Raw genomic sequence first — 7,879 nt, forward strand, 5'->3', positions numbered from 1 at the left:
AGTCTAGGGCTGCCCATGAATCATCAGCCTCCACGGACCAGTCATCACGGGTCATTGCTTCAAAGGCTGCCCATGAATCCTCAGCCTCGACCATAGCAACAGAGGTCACCAAGTCTGGGGCTGCCCATGAATCATCAGCCTCCACTGACCAGTCATTATGGGTCGTCACTTCAAAGGCTGCCCATGCATCAGCCTCATCGGTCCTGGCCACCCCGTCAGTGGCCGCACGCGGTGCAGGGGTCACCGCCCGGACGGGCTCGCCACACCGCCTCCCGTTGCACCGGAGGCTGGTGAAGGCGGGCCCGTCGTCTGAAGAAGAGCGAGAAGTGTAGGCCGCTGATGTTGTCCAGCAGCCAGGCCAGCGGGATGGAAGAGGTGAAGACTGGCTTCCTAAGCGAGGCGAATTGCACCCTGACGGCCGCGTTGCCGTCTTTCTTGCACAGCTTCGCCAAGGGCACACGCAGCTCACCCTCGGCGTGGCAGCCTTGAATCCCTGCGACGCAAGACCAGCCTTCCACGGGGAGCTTGACGGAGGCGACCGTACGCCTCCTCTTCAGGCAGCAGGTGGAGTCCTTGCACGAGAGCTTGATGGAGTCCACCAGGGAGGAGCCTCGCTCCAGGGTTACCCACACGTTAAATTTCTGTCGAGATGCAGAGTTTCCCATCGTTGTTTCGATGTGATACAAAAAAATTATCCGAATATTGAGGAAATCGTGTTCGGTAATAAAAGGAGGTGCTATGTCCATGAAGACCGACTGGCCCCCAGCCAATTCTTTCTGCTATAATCTTGCCTAGTCGGCTAAGTAGTGCAGTTCACGCGCCGGATGGCGGGTGACAGGGCTGTTGCTAAACTATAAAGGAATAGATCAAATATTCTTAATTCTTGTGAATGGCAACTATTCCGAAATAAATCTTGATAAGTAAGAAAAAATAACCTTGCTTAACTTTTATTTCATGCATAATGCGTGGATAACATGCCTTGGGTTCTTCATACATTAGTTATTTCCCAGTGTGTCGCGTAGGTACTCTTTCCCTCCATATCTGTTCCCTTTATCCCGTGTCCGTCCATTGCGATTTCTTAATTTTAGTTGCCTTTCTGCCTACTACACCCCTGGATTGTTACTAATGAGACCAGAGGACATCCAACACCTACTTGCTCTATTATTGTTATTATTATTACTATTATCATCATCATCGTATATAGTAGTAGTATTACAGCTCGTATTAGCCTATGCCTCTCCATGTTGTACTCAGTCTTTCTTCGCTAAATACAAAGTTCTCATTTACTACTCAACGGCAGGTTTTATAGTTTTCACCTTCTTTGAATTCCACATATGGTACTTTACACCCAATTACTTTTTTTGCTTTGCACGTCTGCGTCATATTATTACTAACAGTGGACATCAGATTGTTGGATCATTATTACAGTAAATATGAGATATATGGATAATTTTTAGAGGTGTTCATCATCCAGTAAAGTGGTTCGTGGAAAGTTGATATCATAGGAATAAGGTCTGGAAACACGTAGTTGGAACTTGGAGTATGGGCGTTGTGCTGAGTTTTTCCGTGGTTATGGTCTAAGAGTCTGGAGGAACGGTCAAAGGGAAATCAAGAATGAGCTCGGGAGGCAGCATGAGCCAAGAATAGATGGCGTCACTATAAACACTTGCCTGCGCCACGATGGGCTCGAGCCGACCACCAGGCCTCCAAAGAAAGCCTACCGGCACCATAGGCCAAGATGTAAAAAAATAAATAAATAAAGATAGTAGCAGTAGTAGTAGTAGTAGTAGTAGTAGTAGTAGTAGTAGTAGTAGTAGTTTTCTAGTACTGTATTCCAATGTATTTAAGAAGGTGTAATGTACAATATGACCGTAACTGGTGAGTGAAGGAACGCGTGCCGTAAAAAGGGTTGCCCTTAATGATTTTATCTTGTCTGCTTTCCCTGATTAGTCATTTTTCTTTTTTCTGCATTAAAGAAAAAGGTTTTGCTAAATGTTTTTTTCCTGATATTTGGAAATTTATGTTCAGTGTTTATTTATTGATATCTTTCTGTGTTTGGTTTATGGCTTTTGTTTTGTGGTCAGCTTTTGTTCATTTGCTTCCTTTTCAGTCGCGTTACAATTCTGATATTTTGACGCGTTTCCATTTGCGGGAACATAAAAGATTCTGGCAGTCGCTCTCCTTTTAGTATATGCACTCCTCTGGTTTCTTCCTCTGACCCTCACACCCTCTCTCCTCTCCTCTCCTCTCCTCTCCTCTCCTCTCCTCTCCTCTCTTTTACTGTGTTTTCTTTCACCTTGAGATCCGTCTGTGCTTCGTCCTGCTCTTTTCTTGAGGCTAATTTCTACTAGAGAGAGAGAGAGAGAGAGAGAGAGAGAGAGAGAGAGAGAGAGAGAGAGAGAGAGAGAGAGAGAGAGAGAGAGAGAGAGAGAGAGAGAGAGAGAGAGAGAGAGAGAGAGAGAGAGAGAGAGAGAGAGAGAGAGAGAGAGAGAGAGAGAGAGAGAGAGAGAGAGAGAGAGAGAGAGAGAGAGAGATGGGGGGGGGTTGGGAAGGTCTGAGGGAGGGAGGAAGGACACGTAGGTAGGTAGGCAGGAGGGAGGGAGGGAGGGAGGAGGGAGACTGCCATAGAAGAGGCTCATACATTAGTTAAAGAATTACCTAGATAACGTGGTGGTGGTGGTGGTGGTGACTTAGCTGTAATGGTGGTAGTGGTGGTGGGGGGAGGGTGTTGGTAGTGGTAGTTACCCTGGTAAAGGTGTTGGGGTTGGTGATGGTGGTGACTTGGCTGTGATGGTGGTAGTGGTGGTGGTCGTAGTGGTATCTGTGGTGCTGGTAGTTGTAGGAGGTGACTGCTATTTGTGGTGATAGTGGTGGTGGTGGTGGTGGTGGTGGTGGTAGTGGACGTTGGTGACTGTCATTTGTGAAAGTAGTGGTGATGGTAATTGTGGTGGAGGTTGTGGTGGTAGTGGTAGGGCTGGTGGCAGGGGTGGTGGTGGTTTTAGTGGTGGTGGTGGTGGTGGTGGAGGTAGAAGCTGGTGAGTGTCATTTTTGTAAGTATTGGTGGTGGTAATGGTGGTGGATTTGGCGGTGGCTGTGGTGGTGGTATTGGTGGTCGTGGTGTGGTGGTTATGGTGGTGGTGGTTGTTGTAAAAGATGAAAAACCTGACATAGGTTTTATTGCACACAAACAACTGGAGTCACCTCCTGAAACAATAGAAACAGCCACTATTACAACACGCACTACTTTACATGCACAATAACAAACAAATACATCAAAGTAAGTGCCAGACAACACAGGGACATCCACAAGCAATAATATGCGCGAAGACACACAAATAGCAACATAATAAGCTGGTAAATGCAAGCAGAGAAACACAACGTACATGAGAGCATAAATGTAAAACTACATTGAACATATATTACCACATTCTCCCCACCTATGAAATTCAAGCAGCATAATCATCAAAATACTTAGGTGCCCGCCGGGTCCTTTCGGACCTCCGGAGTGGTACAGGTGTAGTGCCTTGACCAGATGCAGCAGGATGCTCTTGAACAGCACTTTCCCCGGGTGTAACGTCATGAGTGACTTCTTGAAGAGCAGGTTCCGAGTTTGCTCTAGCATCTGGACGGCGCACCTCAGACTCTGATATACCTAGAGACTCTAGAGATTGCGGCAGTGAAGGTCTGGTGGCCTCCACGCTGCTACTATCATCACCACTTAAAGGTGCAAGATGCCTCAAAGACACAGTGGACTCTCTACCATCAGGAAACTTGACATGGGCATATTCAGGATTAGCTTCTACTATTTCTACTTCATCTACTAGAGGGTCATTCTTGCTGTGCCGTACTTGTCGTCTTAATAGAGCGGGACCTTTGGTGATGAGCCAGGTAGGCAACGTACGACCTGACGTGGACTTCCGAGGATGCTTTAGGAAACGCTCGTGTGGTGTACAATTAGTTGACGTACATAGCAGGGAACGGATAGAGTGAAGTGCATCTGGGAGGACAACTTCCCATTGCGAGACATCAAGATTCCTTGTTCTGAGAGCTATCCGAATGGTTTTCCATATGATTCCATTGTACCTCTCCACCTGACCATTGCCCCTTGGGTTGTAGGGCGTAGTGCGACTGGTAGCCACTCCTTTCTCTAGTAAGAATTTCTTCAGTTCTTCTGACATGAAAGAGGCTCCCCTGTCTGAGTGTACGTATGCTGGCATTCCGAATAGTGCAAACAGTTGTACCAAACACCCGATGATAGCACCAGCAGTCATGTCTGAACAAGGGAACGCAAAAGGGAACCGTGAGAATTCGTCAATGACTGTGAGCAAGTATCTGTTTTTCGACTGTGACGGAAGGGGCCCCTTAAAATCCAAGTTCAATCTCTCGTATGGCTGAGTAGCTTTCACCAGATGGCCATCATCAGGCTTATAGAACTGAGGTTTGACAGTAGAGCAGATTGGACAAGAAGCAGTAACCTTCTTTACATCCTCAACAGAATAAGCCAGGTTCCGAACTCGGATGAAATGCACCATCCTTGACACTCCAGGATGACATAGACTTTCATGCAGTTGTTTGAGTTTGTCTGTAGCTACAGCACCACAGACACGCGAGAGAGCATCTGCAGGAATGTTTTCCGTACCTGGACGATACACTATATCGTAGTGGTAGCATGACAGTTCAATGCGCCACCTGGCTATCTTGTCGTTCTTGATTTTGCTTGAAGATCTTGTGTCGAACATGAATGTTACACTTCGCTGGTCAGTAATCAGCTTAAAGTGATGACCAATTAGGTAATGCTTCCACTTTCTGAGGGCCTCAACTATGGCATAAGCTTCTTTCTCTACTGAAGAATGCCTTTGTTCACTGTCAGAGAGAGTGCGAGAGAAGAACGCTACAGGACGTCCATTCTGAGTGAGAGTAGCGGCAATGGCATGGTCTGAGGCATCTGTTTCGACTGTGAAAGGGATGTAGGATCAATGGCTTGCACCACGGACTTCGCAATTTCATTCTTCAATTTCTCAAAAGTCAGAGAAGCTTCACAAGACAATGGGACTCTCGTGGAGTGTGCAAGAGGCCGGACTGTCTCAGAGAAGTTGGGTATCCATCGGGAGTACTGAGCAAGCCACCCCAACATTCTCCGAAGAGAGGCAGTATCCTTGGGAAGGGGTAGACTCAAGAGAGGCTGCAGTCGTTCTGGATCAGGTCTGATCTCTCCGTCCTTTATAGAGTATCCCAGAAGGTTTATAGACTGTGTCCTGAAATCACACTTGTCATGATTAAAGGTGAGGTTGTAATCCTTCGCCACTTTCAAGAAATGATTTAGGTTTTGTCATGCTCCTCTTCCGTCTCTCCACATACAGTCACATTGTCCACATAAGCAAATGCCCCTTCCACCTTTTCTTTTGCAAGGATCTGATCCACAACTCGTTGGAAAGCGGCCACTCCGTTCTTCACACCAAATGGGATTCGATTGAACTCATACAGCTTTCCACTCGCCTCAAAAGCAGTGTACAACTTTTCGTCTTCTCTTATTGGCACTTGGTGGTAGGCGCTCTTCAGGTCCAAGGTGCTAAACACTTTAAATCTTGAGACATTGTTCACTGTTTCATCGATCCGAGGCAAAGGGTAAGCATCCAGCTCAGTAAACCTGTTTATAGTTTGTGAATAATCAATCACCATTCTCTTCCTGTGATTGTGCCCTGCAGTGATTAGCACCTGGGCCCTCCATGGAGACTGGCTGGGTCTTATTATTCCTTCTTGAAGCATTCTACCAATTTCAGTTTTGACAAATTCCTTATCAGCCTGAGAGTAATGTCTCGACTTTGCAGCAATGGGTCTGCAGTCTGCTGTCAGATTGCTGAAGAGTGCGGGCGCAACCAACTTCACTGCAGCCAGCCCACCTATCCTGAGTGTTGGGCGTGCTCCTCCAAAAGCCATTTCTAGAGCAGAATGATTCTTCAAGAATTCATGCCCCAAAATTACATCACTACACAGGGCTGGCAGCACTTTGAGTTTTACACTAGGATAAATTTGTCCCTGCAGCTCCACATCCACACAACAATGACCTAAGATTTTGGACGAGAGACGCATCAGCCATGGAGACGTGCCCGTCGTCAGGAAGTATGATTAGGTTGTTTTCTTTAGCAATCTTCTGACTCACAAAATTTTCCGAGCTTCCTGTATCAATAAGTGCATTAACAGGAGACCATTAACTATCAAACAACTCAAAGATTTACTAAGACTACTAGGCGCAGCCCCAGACACAGTAGCCAGTGTTGCTGCCGAATATTTAGTTTTACCAGCAGAGGTATCCCCTACCGGTTTCCCTGACCTACACACTTTTGCATAATGTCCTTGTTTCTTACACTTTAGACATAAAGCTTCCCTAGCAGGACATTTGAACCGAGGGTGCCGTTTCAAACCACAGAAAAACACTGATTGGCGCCAGTAGTGGCGGCAAGATGAGCAGTTTCATCACTACTTTCTAAACACTCTGAATCACCTGACTGACTTTGTGGCTGAGGTACAGCAGCAGTAATTGGCTCAACAGTAGTATAAGAAGCAGAATGTTTCTGAGCCATCTCTAAAGTGCGTGCCTGTTCATAAGCAGTTTGCAAGTTAAGAGTTATATTTTCGAGTAGTCTTTGACGAATGGCACCAGAAGAAAGTCCATTGATGAATGCATCTCTAACATAGTTATCACACGCCTGCTCTGCCGACACTGCTTTGAACTGACAGTCTTTTGCTAGGAGCTTCAGAGCTTGGAGAAACTGGTCTAGAGACTCACCCGACCCCTGCCTACGTGTGGCCAGGACATGCCTAGCAAACACCTCATTTCTAGGTTTTACATACAGGGATGTCAGTGCTTTCTCAGCCTTATCATAAGTGTCACAGTCTGCTATGTAGTCGTACACTCGAGGAGCAACGTAGTTGGTGAGTAGGATTAGTTTGTCTGCACTGGGAGATGTCGTTTGTACTGCTTGGTAGAAGTTGTTGAATGTCCTCAGCCAGTGCGTCCACTCCTTGGCAGCGGTGGCAGAATCCGGGTCAGCCTCGAAGCGCTCTGGACGTAGAAACCGTTCCATGGCCTCTCAAATTTTTGTGTGCAATAAATTGTTGTAAAAGATGAAAAACCTGACATAGGTTTTATTGCACACAAACAACTGGAGTCACCTCCTGAAACAATAGAAACAGCCACTATTACAACACGCACTACTTTACATGCACAATAACAAACAAATACATCAAAGTAAGTGCCAGACAACACAGGGACATCCACAAGCAATAATATGCGCGAAGACACACAAATAGCAACATAATAAGCTGGTAAATGCAAGCAGAGAAACACAACGTACATGAGAGCATAAATGTAAAACTTCATTGAACATATATTACCACAGTGGTCAAGGATGGATGAGGCCCTGGGTCGCGCGGCTTGAAGTCTCGCTGGCACCCTGTCCGCCAACACTGAAGGGGCAAGAAGGAGGCTGACGGCCGGGAGGGATGTTTAATTCAACCTCCTTGGGATTGGCCGGATTGAAATGTTTTGTCCTTGGTTTTTAGTCTTTTCTCTGAATGTAGGTCACGAAGCTGAACAAACAACCACACCAAAACAGGCAGGTAGGCAGGTACTTAAATAGTTAGTTAATAGCTAGTCAGACGGCTAGGAAGGGTTAGCTGGTTAGATATTCAGTTAGATAGTTAGTTTTTTTTCAGTATTTTGTGTTTTTTTATCATATTTTGTTGTGTTAATCCTGTTTTTTTTGTTTTTTTTGTTATATGTTCCTTCTCTTTAGTCGTCTGTTTTACGATTCATTTATTTGTTATTTCGCTCGTATTAAATAGATGAATGAGTGGAAATGTCCGGAGGGGGAAATGT

The 7,879-nt window shown here is 46.0% G+C and overlaps 1 protein-coding gene across 10 annotated transcripts in view; it reads left to right on the forward strand.

Annotated features, from left to right (window-relative positions):
* The window catches only part of LOC126996482 (mucin-20-like), a 48,298-nt gene that overhangs the window by 1,956 nt on the left and 38,463 nt on the right, over positions 1-7,879 (forward strand). The gene's annotated exons all lie outside the window — the stretch shown is intronic.

The sequence above is a fragment of the Eriocheir sinensis genome, chromosome 10 (assembly GCF_024679095.1).
Source record: "Eriocheir sinensis breed Jianghai 21 chromosome 10, ASM2467909v1, whole genome shotgun sequence".
Classification (NCBI taxonomy): Eukaryota; Metazoa; Arthropoda; class Malacostraca; order Decapoda; family Varunidae; genus Eriocheir; species Eriocheir sinensis.